Source organism: Aethina tumida, chromosome 1 (assembly GCF_024364675.1).
Source record: "Aethina tumida isolate Nest 87 chromosome 1, icAetTumi1.1, whole genome shotgun sequence".
NCBI lineage: Eukaryota > Metazoa > Arthropoda > Insecta > Coleoptera > Nitidulidae > Aethina > Aethina tumida.
The window spans coordinates 62725316-62740225 of NC_065435.1; the positions used below are offsets into that span (position 1 = coordinate 62725316).

Consider the following 14910-nt stretch of genomic DNA (forward strand, 5'->3'; position numbering starts at 1 on the left):
TCTCTTCTTTTGTGTCTCGTCGCTTCTCTCTCCTCTTCTTTTCTCATCTTTTTCCTTTTCTTCTCGTCTCTTCTCTTGCCTTCTCTCTTTTCTTCTCTTTCTATTGTCTTCCTTCTTCTTATCTCTTCTTCTCTTCTCTTCTGTTCTTTTCTTCCATTGACGTATCTTCCCTTTACATGAAATTTCCTTCTCTTCTCGTCTCTTCTCTTGTCTTCTCTCTTTTCTTCCTTTCTCATTTCTTCTCTTTCTATTGTCTTCCTTCTTCTTATCTCTTCTTCTCTTCTGTTCTTTTCTTCCATTGTCGTATTTTCCCTTCCTATTGTTTTCCTTCTTCTTATCTCTTCTATTCTTTTCTTCCATTGTCGTATCTTCTCTTCCTATTGTCTTCCTTCTTCTTATCTCTTCTTCTCTTCTGTTCTTTTCTTCCATTGACGTATCTTCCCTTTACATGAAATTTCCTACTCTTCTCGTCTCTTCTCTTGTCTTTTCTCTTTTCTTCATTTCTCATTTCTTCTCTTTCTATTGTCTTCCTTCTTCTCATCTCTTCTTCTCTTCTGTTCTTTTCTTCCATTGTCGTATCTTCCCTTTACATTGCCTTTCTTCTTTTTCTTTGTGTTCTTTTCTTCTCTTTTCTTTTTTTCTTTTTTCTTCACTTCTCCATCTATTCTCTTGTCTTCTCTTCTCTTTCCTCGTTTCGTCTCTGAACTTCTCTACTAGCTTATTCTTTTACATTTTTGACTAGCGTAAATGGTGTAAATTTTTGTAGTTAATATTAACATAAGAGTCTTTTAAACGATGAATAGTTTGCATGATTATAATAAATGAAGTGTGTCCATAAAATTAGTTGTTAAATATTCTAAGTGAAAAATAAATTGTGGCGTAGGTTGTTTAAAATAAGCGGTTTATGAATGAACGCTAAATATAATATTACTAATATGTACATACGATATACATATTCGTGTAGATCATTAAATATGTCTATTAAACATTTTATGGCATAAATAATATAATCCGCAAAGGTAAACAATAAACAATAAATTAATCAGCACCGGAAATGGGCGATTTAAGCAAATAACTCACCTACCCTCTTTGTACAACTGAAGTGTCACCCATTTCAGAAACCCATTTATGGCTTTCATAAAACAGATTTAACTCGAGGGCGGTGACAGTAAGTCAAGTACGGATTAAGATAGGATACCATTTTTAGCATTTCGAAATTGCTGGTATGTTATTATTAAATCAAAGTTCATTTATTTGTTGATCATAATAGAATCTATTGGAGGACGTGAAAACGAACCGGTCACGTTGAAAAATTCCATCATTTAAAACGCTACGAAAGCGTTGGATTTTCGGGTCGTCGTTAATCGGTTATTTATTGGTGTGTGTAGGAATTTCCCTGGTTGTGCACGGCGGCAATTGTGTCGCGGTGCGAACGAGAAACGTTGCGGACCCGGTGATGATGATGCGCGTTGCCGAATTCGCGAACGAATACGTGTTTGCGGACGTGACAAAAGCGCATTTCGCGGCTTCAACAACCTTGCCGCCAGTCGCCGCGATTAGTTTATTGCGCGAGTTTCTCGGTAACCCATACGATTTACCGCAAACGCCTATCTCGCACACACTATCTTATAATACCATCTGTATCACCGATCCTACGGTTTGGAGTTCCGTGCGGTGCCGGTGCCGGTCGACGGAACATGCCGAAATTAAATGGCCCGGCTGTTGGCCGGACCCGCCGTCCTCCGTTCCTTTCTCTTCGGTCGTTTTTTTATTTAATTCGAAGTGTTTAAGAGGCACCTTTGCACGGTCGACGTATCTCTCTCTCGCAACCGGGACCGAGATAACGGCGGGGAGTTCCGAGAATCGCCAGGTACGGCTCCCTCCGTTGGCCGATCTGGTTCTTGGAAACGGTGAGTCTCCCGTCGGTTGTTTTCGATTCCGTTGATGTCAGCGGGGCTTACCTCGAGTACCGTCAACAAACGACGTTGCCACGTCGCGTCGCGGCGAGGTAATCCTGACACTTATTGCTTGGATTTTTTTTTACTTTTAATGTTATGTTACGCGTTATCGTCGTTAATGACGCCGTACGGCTTTTACAAATTTAAATGGTTTTGATCATCAATTTGGGAATTATCGCTATCTAATTTGTCGCATTTTGTACATTAATACTTTTTTAATGAACTTGGTTTGGAACAATGACTGGCAATTCTTTTCTTTTACAAAACTACACCGTTAATTAGTTTTAGTGTTTGGTGTACATGTTTCACATTCACTTTTTAGCAATAAAATTCGCTTGTTTACTGTTTTTTTTTTTTTTGAGAAATTTGCACGTTACATTAAATTTTTTGTCAAAGTTTTTGTAGGAATCTCATTTTGAACAAATCTTTGACATTTGATATAATAATTGTAGGTAAATGTTTATTTACTTTAACTAATTATAGTATAAAATTAAAAATATAATATTTATTATAAATAAAAAAATCTGGAAACTACTTCTGATTCTTCATATTGTCACTCTTTTATACTCAATGAGATTGGCATTTATTGTAATAATTTCTGTGTATTGCTAGAGTTTAGATTTTTTTAAGAAGTTGAAAAATTTTAAGACATTGACATTATTTTGGCAGTAGTTCATTGTTGAGTAAAATTTGATATTATTTTTAAGTAGTCTAGAAACTCCCTTTGATTTTATGATATTTATTATTTAGGACATTTGTTAAGATAATTCTTTATTCTAAGAAAATGTTGATATAAAATAAATGTTTTGAAAATAAACATAATTTTAATATAATTTTAAGAGATTAGTGATATTTTGGCAGTAGTTAGTTACTCAAATTATAATATTACTTTACAAATAGACTAAAATTCCGAAAAAACTTGATAATTTATATTTTCTAATTCGAATGGCATTAGATTAATTTGTGTTTATTGCTAGAAAATATAGATGATAATGAAATTAAAGTTTTGATAATAAATATTCATTTAATTCTAAGAAGTTAATATTATTTTGACCAAAGTTTGTTGTGAGTGAATTTTAAATATAATATTATTTTATGAATAACTTAGAAGTCTAGAAACTTCATTTAATTGTTGATATTTTATTTTTGCTACGTGCTTAGATTAACATTTGATATAACAATTTCTGTTGATCTTCAGAAAATTTATATTAATATAAATAAAAATTTTTTGTAATAAACATTGTTTAATTATAAAATATAAATAATATTTTGGCAGTGAAATTTCTTGAGATTTTTGGTATTTTATTTTTTCTACCCACTGAGATTTGCATCTAATTAATAATTTCTGTTTGTCGCTATAAAATTTAGATTAATAATAAAATTAAGGTTTTGATAATAAACCTATCCTTTAAAATATGTAAATATTAATTTGGCATTACTTAGTTGTAGATTAAAGAATAAAATGTAGTATTAGAAACTCCTTTTAATTATTGATGTTTTATTTTTGCTACTTATTTAGATTGGTATTTTATGTAATAATTTATGTTGAATCCATAAAATTAGATTAATATAAAAGCTTTAATAATAAACATCATTTAATTGTATGAGGTTAATGCTATTATGACAGTTATTAGTAATGCATTAAAAAATAATTAAATGTTCAGAAATTTCAGAGTATTGACATTTTATTTTGTTTTTCTACTTAGATGAGGAATATTTATATCAATATACATACAATTTTTAATAATAAACATTATTCAATTATAAAAGACGAATAATATTTTGGCATTCATTAATTATTCTCAAAATATAATAGAAGCTTATAGAAGCTCCTTCTGATTGTTGATACTTTATTTTTGTCTAATTTCTAAGATTGGAATTTGACATAATAATTTCTTGCTAGAAACTTTAGATTAATAAAATAACAAAATAAAAAGTTAAGTTTAAAATGTACAATTATTTTATAAATAAGTCCAGAAACTCCTTGTGACTTTTAATATTTTTTTCTACTTACTTAAATAAGCATTTATTAATTTCTGTTAATTCAAAAAAAAAATATTAATATAAAAGTTTTGGTTTATTTAATTATAAAAAAGATATTTTGGCACAAATTAAACTTAGTCTACAAGGTCTTTATGATTCTTTTATTTTTTCTACTTACTGAGATTGGCATTTAAAATGGTAATCACTTAAGAGATTTATATTATTTTGGCAGTAGTTAAAGTTTAAAGTATAATATTACTTAAATTAAATTAGTTCTGAACTCCTGATTCTTGACATTTTATTTTTTCTAATAAAATTAGGAAGAAAATTTCTGTTAGTATAAATGCAAGTTTTGATAATAAACATTATTTAATTATAAAAGATTAATAATAATTTACCACTGATTAATTATTCTCTAAAATTAAAAATATAATATTACTTTATAAATAATTTGAAAATCTAGAAGCTCCTTCTATGATATTTATTGAGATTGACACAGAATAATTTCTAGACATTAAAAGAAAATTTAAATCATTATATATGTTTTGATCATAAACACCATTTAAGTGTAAAATATTAATAATATTTTAACAGTGATTAGCTATTCTAGAGTTTAAAATATTACTTATAAACAAATAAAAATTGTATAAGCTCCTTCTATTCTATTTATTTAGATTGACATTTGATATAATCATTTTTCTTTGCCCTTAAAAACATTTATTGTTAATAAAATAAGACCTTTGACAACAAATCTATCATTTTATTGCAAAATGTTAACATTATTTTGTTGGTAGTTCAAATATTTTATTTTATAAATAATTTAAAAGTCTGAGAACTTCTGATTCTTAATATTTTAATTTTTCTACTTACAACTAGACACATTGTACTTAAGCAAAAAAAAATATATATAAGAAAAACAAATGTACTTGTCTTTGTACTTAAAATAGCATTAAATGTTATATTTTCATGTTAATCCCACTCTTATCTAAATGCCTAGAATAACCAAAAATAAACATGAACAGTTACAAAGTCCTCAATTAGGTGCCGCCAATTCGGCTGCATTTCGAAGAAATCGACTCGCTTTATTTGGTTAAATGCATCGTCGCACATAAAGAAATAATATCGGACTCCACGGAATCTCTGACGCAAATTGTGACATAACCTTTAACATGGCCGTATCAAAAGTGTCCAAATTGGTTTTGTATCATTTTCCGCTGTATCGCCAATAACAAACAGAAAAAATTATCAATGTATTTATTCACAACGAACTAAAGTTCACTAGTGTTGTTCCCACACAAGGACTCCATGATTGTGGGCTTTCGACAAATTGTGTAACGTTTAAATAGCGGAGAATTTATTAAGTTGAGAATGTTCCATTATCGAAGTTATTTGAACTCTAGGTATATCAGTTTTATTACGGTTTTAGAGTAAAATCTGGCGGTGTCCGGTTTCATCTCATCGAATGTTGTAAGGACACGTTTTAACTGGCGAATATAATTGAGTCGAACGTTTATGTCACCATTTTGTGAGTCCGACGAATTCTTGAATACGCAGCAGTTTACTAAATTCGACCGATACTAATTGGAACGGAAGCAATTGATGATAATGAAACGTAAACAAATGGAAACTGATAGGATTTTCTATGGATCGCGCGCAACGGAATATTTATTTGGACGAAAACACGAAACGATCCAGTTCTGAGAAACAAGTTATCATTCCTGAGAAAACCACTTTAAAAACCAAACACTCGACCACTCCGCATTTTATGGGGGCTTATCCAACAGTTCTGATACCCAAGTCCGTGTTCTCGGAACTCGGATCAGCTTCTGAGAATGGCCGTCGACGACTTAAGAGTTTCGCCAGAAGTCTAGTAAATTACCTGCACACGATTGAAAAACGACCGCCGACAATTTACAACAACAATACCCGTTTTTGCGTTACATTATTCATAGGAATCGTATTTTTAGATTAATCTCTCGGAACTCGGAACGTTCGTGTTGGCCATTAAATTGCGTGCTACACTCGTGCGCATGTTCTCATCGGAGTTAGAAGAAGACTTAAGAAGAGATAGGCGAGGGCCCGCCTCAATTAAGAAAACACCAGTTACATGGATAATTTATGCGTTATTGAGCAACGGATCGAGGTGTCCGCGGTGCAGATTCCACGATTCCGATCGCGGTAGACGGGTCGGTTTGGTGCGGTCGAAATCACAAACCAAACACTCAACAGGTAGTTGTATAAATATCAAAGCTGTGACATAACCAAGCCCGGCCGCCTTTCCATTTCGTAACAATTGTTTACAAAAGTATTTATTGTTCGAAAGGTTTCCTTCGGACACAGTGTCGCGTTCGATAGAAACGCAGATATTTGCGAAGGCGTATTAAATTTTATTTATTTTTTCTTATTTACCAAATAATAACGTGTATTTTATAAAATGTTTGTTATGTCAGATGTCGGTGGGAGCTTTCAAATTAAATGTAAAATATACAATCATTATAAAATATTAACAAAAAATTGCATAAACAAACATTGAACATTTTTAACTACCTTGCCGTTAGGCTTCGTCATATTTTAGAAAGATAATCGGGCCTACTGTTTTAATATAATTAAGAAATCAAACAAGTTTAACAACAACAAAACTAAAACACAAGTATCACCGTTATTTATGGAGCTGGACCCTATCTCTTTTCTTTGTACTTGTTGTTTTCTTGTATATTTATTTTTTTTTATCATCAACTGGGCAATCTAATTTTATTGTTTAAAAAAATGCGTACTTTTTTACTTTTCAATGGACGAAATTATAAAAACTTTCTACTGTATGGTCTGCCAATGTTCTCTGTGAATTTAAATCGCTTAGTTACTAGCGATCTTTTGCATATTATAATAATATAATCATTGGTCGAAATGAAACTGTAAGAAAAACTATAATTCCGCGTTAGGAAGACCCAGAGAAACAAGAAGAGATTGCCAGTCGGTTCCCTTATTAATACTAAATTTAGAGAAATTGCTCAAGTAGTAGGAAAAAATTGCCTGCGTTTGAAAAACTTGAAAGAAAATCGATAACTGGATAATTTGAATGTCAAAAACAATCCAAACTTATCGTCAGCTGAAATTAAAGACAATTTGAAGGAAATGGGAGTTGTTGAAATTAGTTCAAGGACTGTAAGAAGATGGTTAATAATGTATACGTATGTTAAACATCATATGGGGGTAAATCTGCACAGAAAGTTTGTTACACCCACAGTGGAACATGATGACGGTTCAATTATTCTGTGGGGATGCCTCAATTCTTCTGGAATAGACCTCCTCACTTATTTATGTACAGGGATTTATTAAACAACAACTTGCTTCGGTATATTGAAGAAATGACGCTCTTAATAAATGTGTTTCAACCTGAAAACGAATTCAAAATTGTAACAGATTGGTTAAAAGAATAAAGCATCGATGTTTTAGTCTTCACCGTCCGAATCTGCAGACATCAGCCCTATGAAAACATGGGAGATCAGGAAGGAATAAAGACTTGTTGTATATTTAGAAAATGGTTTATGCCACGAACATGGACCAAAATTATAAAACAAAAAGAATACAGATTTAAAAATTAAAAATCCCTTTCAAAATTAAAGGTGCTATATTTATGTCTAGCTCAATTCAGAAAAATATATGTAGTATTTTATAGAATAAGAACAATACTGTCTAAAACAACAATAATAAATTAATATTATTTTAATAATTCACATTAAATAAAAGAGGTATGGCCAGAATATTTAGTATTTTAAAAAATTACTGTAATAATGTCCACTACTGTATATAGTAAAGTAGTGGTCTCAAGAAACATAGTAAATCTTTAAAAAGAAGGAACAGATTAAAGCACAACCACCTTAACATTCATACAGTAGTTTTTATATTACTGTTTAAAAGAACAACAGTAAATTAATATTAACAGTTCACATTAAATAAATGAATTAAGGCTAAAACATTTTAACTACTGATGTGAAACTAAAGAATGTTCTTATGACAAACGGTTAAAAATTTATTTTACGAATAAAATATAATATGTAACCTAAGTCGATTTTGATTAATAAATTTATTTAAATTTCAAAAAAATTCCCCATAAATTTGTTTTTCACTGTGCGGACTTGACCGCATGATTCACTAAATTTATTATATTTATATTCTTGACATGTGAACTCCAGAATATGTCCATCAAAGTTCATTTTAATGTTGAATTAAGTATTTTACATGGTATAATTCAATTCCAGAAACTTACATTTTGTTTTAAATTTAATATTTTTATTTTAGAACAATTAAAGCAATTTGTGGAATTTATATTCTTCTAATTAATGAAAATAATGTATACACAAAGAATATGTTTCATATTTTATTACATAAGTTAATTAATAAAATAGGCTAAAAGACATATTTTCTGCAGAGAACTGGAAAGCTCTGCTGGTTTTTGATATATTATTATATTTACTTGATTTTGATTGGTATTTGATATAATAATTTCTATAAGAAATTAATTTTAAAATTTAATTGCAATAGTTAAACTTACTATCTAAATCTAGAAACTTTTTCTATTCCAGAGATTTTATTGTTTGTACTTTGGCATTTGATATAAATATTTTTGTTTATTCCTAGAAAGATTAATATTAAAATAATAGTTTTCATAATAATCCTATCATTTAATCGTAATAGATTAACAATGTTTTGGCAGCAATCAGAAGTGGTTTAAAAGTCAAAATATAATAGTTTATAAGTCTGGGAACTCTGGAAAATCTAGATTAACAATAAAATGAACGTATATCAACTATCATTAATTAAAATCGAATTAATTCGTATAAAAAATTAAACTGCAAGAGTGTTTTCATCTTAAATGGTCCACACTGCAATATAAAGTTATACTTTAATAAACCTCCTGGAAAAAAACGTAATTTTTTATTTGCTTGTAAATCTTTACGATTTCGCAGTAAATAATCATTCCTATCAGACCACAAAACATAAATTTTGACACAGATATTCGGAGAACATCTTATTTTTCATTTTATACATGAGCATTAATGTATTATCTGTGTTTATCACGAGACTTCATGTTTTCTTCGTCGGATTTAAACATTCTCGTTATCGTTTTTATTATTGTTATAAATAATTTAATAACATGCTTATGAAATAACAATATTTTGAAGTTACTTGATGTGGATTATTAATGGGTACGTTCTAAATTGTTTTGTTTTATTTTGTTTAATCAAAATTTAAATTTAAATTCGACGATGGAGGTCGAATACCTATTTATTCAAGTTTTGTCAGTACATATCCACATCGGTGCAAAACAACATCTCAATTTTGTAAGATAACCCAAAAACAAAGATCGTTTAATTTTAGATTGTATTGTTTGATCGATCAACTTTTTTGACAAACATTTAATAGTAATGTTATTTTTACGAGGAATTTAGCAGTGTACTTAATATGAAATTATTGTTTCAGGTACGCATCCCTTTGTAAGCACGTAAGTTAACACAATTTAATCGAAATGATCAATAACACGTTGCTCACAATTTCGTCAACGGTTGACCAATTAATGTGCTGACCAATCAAATGAATCACCCGCTGCGGAAGTGATCCCACCATAATAATTACTAATAAAGAAACAAACATTTCCTCGAAACTGCTTACAATCGTATATACAAAGTGAATCACTACACACGGACCGATATCTATCGAGAAACAACGAAAAAATAAATAAAATAAAATAAAATCAAACAAAATCAACCGCGAATTCCACATAATCGGATGAGTCAGAGCCCTGCCGTTGTCCGAGAAAATCGCCATTGCTTCCCTGTAAAAGGCGATCGCGTCCGTGTTTGGGTTTATTGTCGACAGGTCGTGTTTGTACCTGCAACCGGGCCTCTTGCACCTGATTGCAGTGCATATGGTGTCTGGCCGGTGGAGGATAGTGGTTTGGCGAGTTGCGGCGTTACGTGCCTTTCGGTGCCTACAGGTGATTTTGGTCAAAATACACGGAAAAAGGGCGCAGGTGTTTCTCACCCGTGTTTATTTTGTTTTATTTTTTTTCCTTCTTCGTTCGTCCACTCCCCGAAATCCGATGCGAGCGGTGTGTGCAAGTTGAATTTCAGTTTTGTGAGTCATTGACATTCTCGAAACGGATTAATTTGTTTGAAACAAATTGAACTCGTTAAATCTAAAAATAAGACTCTTGTTGTTAAAGTATGTCCAATTAGATCGTCTATTTTTGTAAATGTAAATTATAATGGTGGCCAGAAATTAATGGCACAAATTAAGTCAATTATGTAATTATTTTATAGATATTATGTGAACAATTAACCAACTGAAAAACTAGATTTAAAATATAAAATCGTTTTCAAAGATATTTTAGATTCTAGATTCACAAATGACAAAAATTAATAAAATAAAGAGTGCTTTTTATTATAAAAAATAAAGCTAATGTTTAATACTAACTATATAACAGAATATTTAAAATTGCTGTAAAATATTTTTTTGTTTAATTATGCCATTTAAGATATAAATTCTAATAGTGGTTTAAAGTAAGTGGATTAAATTAAATTATTTTAATATTTTATAAATATCATATCAATTTAAAATTGTAACAAAATTTAGAAAGGTATTTTAGAAGACATTCATATTTGTTAAATATTTTTTTAATATAAAAATTAAAGCTAATGTTTAATACTGGTTACATAACAGAATATAAATTAATAAAGCAACAAAATTTAATAAAACAAAGAGTGTTTTTGAGAATCTTTAGAATAATGCTTATGTTGCTGTAAAACATATAATGTCCAAATAAATATTTTTATAGATATAGATTCTAATAGAGTTCTAAAGTAAGTTGATTAAATTAAATTAATTCTTATTATTTTATAAATATTATAAGAATAAGTAATTTTATTATTGCATCAATAAAAGAAATATATTAGATATTATTTAATACAAAAAATAAAGCTAATGTTTAATGCTAGCTACATAACAGAATAATAATAAATAAAGGAACAAAATTTAATTAAACAAAGGTGTTTCTAAGAATATTTATAATATAGAACTCATGTTGCTGAAAAATATTTTTTGTTCAATTAAATGGCATATTTTTATAGATATAAACTCTTAATACTGTCCTAAAATGAATGGATTTAATTAATTTAACTATCTTATAATTTTATAAATATTATAAGAATATATAATTTATTAATTTTATCAATTAAAAATTTATTATATATATTTAAAATATAAAATATCATGTAGAAGACTTTCATATTAGTTAAATATTTTTAATATAAATTTAATATAAAACATAAATACAGTACATAAAATAAAGTAAAGTGTGTTTTTTAAACTACTATATATTACTACTTCCAAAGTTCTATATATAAAGTTATCTATATTTTATTAAGTCTAATTTTGTGAAGTCTAATTTTGAGAATTTTACATTTTACAAATATTTGAATTTAAAAAGCGTGTTAAAATTAAATTAAAGTTTGGTAATAAAGAATTATCATTGGACACATTACAGATAAGTAAGGAGTTATTTATTTTTGAATGTCATTTATCTCAAACGCACACGAAATATTTGATCAACTTGATAATTATAAATTTAGTGACTATTAAAATCTTAATTCCGTGATCTTATTCTCTGTTTAATCTATTTTCAGTTCAATAATTCCAGTAATAATCTAAATGCAATTCTAATATAAAAACTCTATCTCAATTTCTTCAGGGTAAATAAACAAATTAGACATATTTGTTATTGGAAAACTGATCTATGTCAGCTGACTCATTGGATTGTTTCTTAATTTAAACATTTTGAATAATATTATGAAAGTTGATAATCATTGTCGTCAAAAAATACTATAAAGAGCTAATCAATATCACTTTTTGGATAATTTAAAATATAATATAATAAATAAATAATATTTGATAACAATATTTTTTAAAGCAACCAAAACAATAATTTTTCATTGAACAATTATTTTATTCTTCCCAATCATTTTTATTACTATCACTATTAATAATATATAATAATATTATTAATAGTGATCCAAAATATACATTGTAATATTTGTAATTTCATTCATAATAGTTTATTTTGACCGAGACTCGAGTGCACTTTGCCCAGATCCCAGATTGTAAGACAGCACAAAAAAAAATCAAACACCAACAGACCTTGTACCTTTAACATTTAAATTCGGTAAGGTCATTCATGTTGGTGTGTTATCTGCACCGGTGAAATACCGCACCGCATTACCTCAGTTACCTAATAAATGCGCGCATTCCACGACTCTTTCACTTAATTAGCCACCGATTTTACGATTAACACGGTGGATTTTCGTTAAAAACTATTTATGCCGACCATTAAAATGTGTTTAACATATTGCCAATTCTATTCAAGGCCGAAGATATCAGCGACCGTATGATAACTGTCAAGGTCTTGGGCAATTTTTATGAAAATTAACCGGATTAACACACACACACACAAATGAAGAAAAGTGAATTTTTCCGTAACACTGAACTGTCTAGACATTTATCGCATATACAAGACTGAGATAAATTTATAAAATGTAATTTTGTGTAAGTGGAAAAGATAGTTGAATAAGATTAGAGTGCAACGGTGGGCAATAGCTGCAAAATTGGGCACTGTCACAAAACCGCATAGAATAAATTCACAACAATGGTAGCTTTATCAGTCTTCAAAAAAGCGAGGCAAATGATCCTAGACTAGCAAATAGAAAGACAGTGGATTAAATTAAATTGTAGATTGTTGTGTATTTACAAATAAAGAGCGCTAAAAAGGATGGTAAAATATTTAAAGGAGTAATAGTATGTACCAAATTAAGCAAAAAGTCTTTGTGGACTTCGATTTTATTATTGTAACATATAAATATAATTATAGAAATACAAAAAATGGTGTTAATGCTTTAGATTAGAAATAACTTTTGTTAAACATTTGATTTTTGTTTGTTGAGATCTTGTGCCTGATGATACTGGTGTCTTGTACTCTTTGTGTTTTTTGACAAAACCTCCAAGTATATTATTTATATTATTCCCTTAATTTCGTTGATATAGCATTTAAATTCTTCACATATTTTTTGACAGCACAGAAATTCCATAGAAATGTCTAAAAAAACAAATTATATCATATATTGCACATATTGGAAAGTGACTCATTGTACAGAATTGTTTAGCCATTTTATTTCAACCCTATTCAATACTAAAAACAGCAAAATGTTAAAATTTATCCATGCTGAAGAGATAAAAACTTGTTACTCTTATCTTTTAATCTTTTATCAACTCTAAAAAATTATTTCTGTCTGTCAAACAAAACAGTTATGACGCCCTATGGAATTAATTTTTCAACAGACATCAGAGTTCGTGTGACTGATCTTTATAAAAATGATGTAAATCAAATTGATATCATTCGCAGATTGCTTGTTTCAAAATCTGTTGTGTCAAGAACAATTCAACTGCTATCAAGTCGTGGCACAGTTGTTAATCTCAAACGAGGTGGACCACATAGAAAAACGTCAGATAGAACCGATAAAAAAATAATTTCCATCTGTAAATCCAATCCATTTTTGATTTCAAAGCTAAAATTCCGGAGGTGAATGTTTCAACAAGGATCATTCATCGACGTTTGACTGAAGTTGGTTTATCTACATGAAAAAATTTAAAAATACAGTCGATTTTTGCTTACAAACACCTTCATTGGTCACCGCACGATTGGAATAGAGTTTTATTTGGTGACGAGTCAAATTTTTACATTTAAATGTAACATGTCCTAAAAGTCAAAGACTGAATCCAAAGTACGTTAGCACCACTTTAAAACATAGTGGCGGCAAGGTGTTTGGGGATGGGATTATAGAGAAAGAAAAGTACAATATCATATTGTTCATTATGTTACCGTGTGGAATATGTCACTAAAATTTCTCTTTCACAATAATAACGATCCAAAACACACTTCCAAACTGGTTAAGAAATGTTTAAAAAACAACAAAATTGAAATTTTAAAATGGTCACCTCAATCATCTGACTTAAAACCCATCGAAAACTAAAGGGGGGTTGGTGGAAAGGAAAGATTCGAGGCAAGAAATTTAAAAATCATGAAGAGTTTCAAACTCCTTGGGAGTGCAGTTATCAAAATCAAGTATATTGAACGAAATATTGCGTTTTTTAATGCGTATTAATTAATAAAATATGTTTGAGTTTTTTATAATAGTTTGTCGATCCAGTTATGTGTATACAAAAATAAAATTATAAAGGCACGAAGCATCCAATATTTGTCTACATCACATTTTATAAAAACGTTTATTGTCAAGAGCGATTATTGGCTCTATATATAGTTGAAAAATAACAAAGTAATTTCCTACAATCATATTTATTCTAAAGGGTTTTTTAATAACTCAGCGTGGATTTATCATTTAAATAATACAAAGCACGTTGCTATAATACTAAGGTACCGTGCAAAACACACGAACTGTGTAAAATTCGTATCCGTTCTCCATAATCAACACTATTTGTTTAGGAACATTTAAAAATCTTTTTATAGAATAATTCCCAATCTTTTTCCATTTAATATTATCTATTGGTATGGTGGTGGCCAGCCAGGAGTGTATTTGGGGCTTTGCACCGAGTGACGTTGTATGTTTAGACATAAATCTCATCATGAAATTGTGATTAGACCGCCCACGTAATTAATTGTCGGTCATCCCTTAAAGCCCCACAAAAGCTCAACATAAATTATTCGTCGTTCGTCATTGTAGTCTTTCTCCGACAACGTATTTCAATCAGAATTCAAATTTTCCCTTTGTTTCATGCCATCCCATCGTCGTCTCTCCTCCCGTTTCATATCCGTCGCGAAACGCCAACTAAAATATCGTGGAATTTTTCATTACCGCCGCGGCTACGCGTGTTTCCTACCATACCCGATTCGTCCGCATTTTAA

At 29.5% G+C, this 14910-nt stretch overlaps 1 protein-coding gene across 5 annotated transcripts in view; it reads left to right on the plus strand.

Moving 5' to 3' along the window:
- The window catches only part of LOC109605695 (uncharacterized), a 34260-nt gene that overhangs the window by 4767 nt on the left and 14583 nt on the right, over positions 1 to 14910 (plus strand). Inside the window, exon 1 of one of the 5 annotated variants that reach the window (XM_020022307.2) lies at positions 1488 to 2008. The exons of 2 other annotated variants lie outside the window; for them this stretch is intronic. The gene's annotated coding sequence lies outside the window, so the exon portion shown is untranslated. Of the gene's footprint in view, positions 1 to 1487; positions 2009 to 9425; positions 9445 to 14910 lie in introns of those variants that run through there. 2 more of the 5 variants (XM_020022321.2, XM_049962215.1) reach the window with 2 other exon arrangements.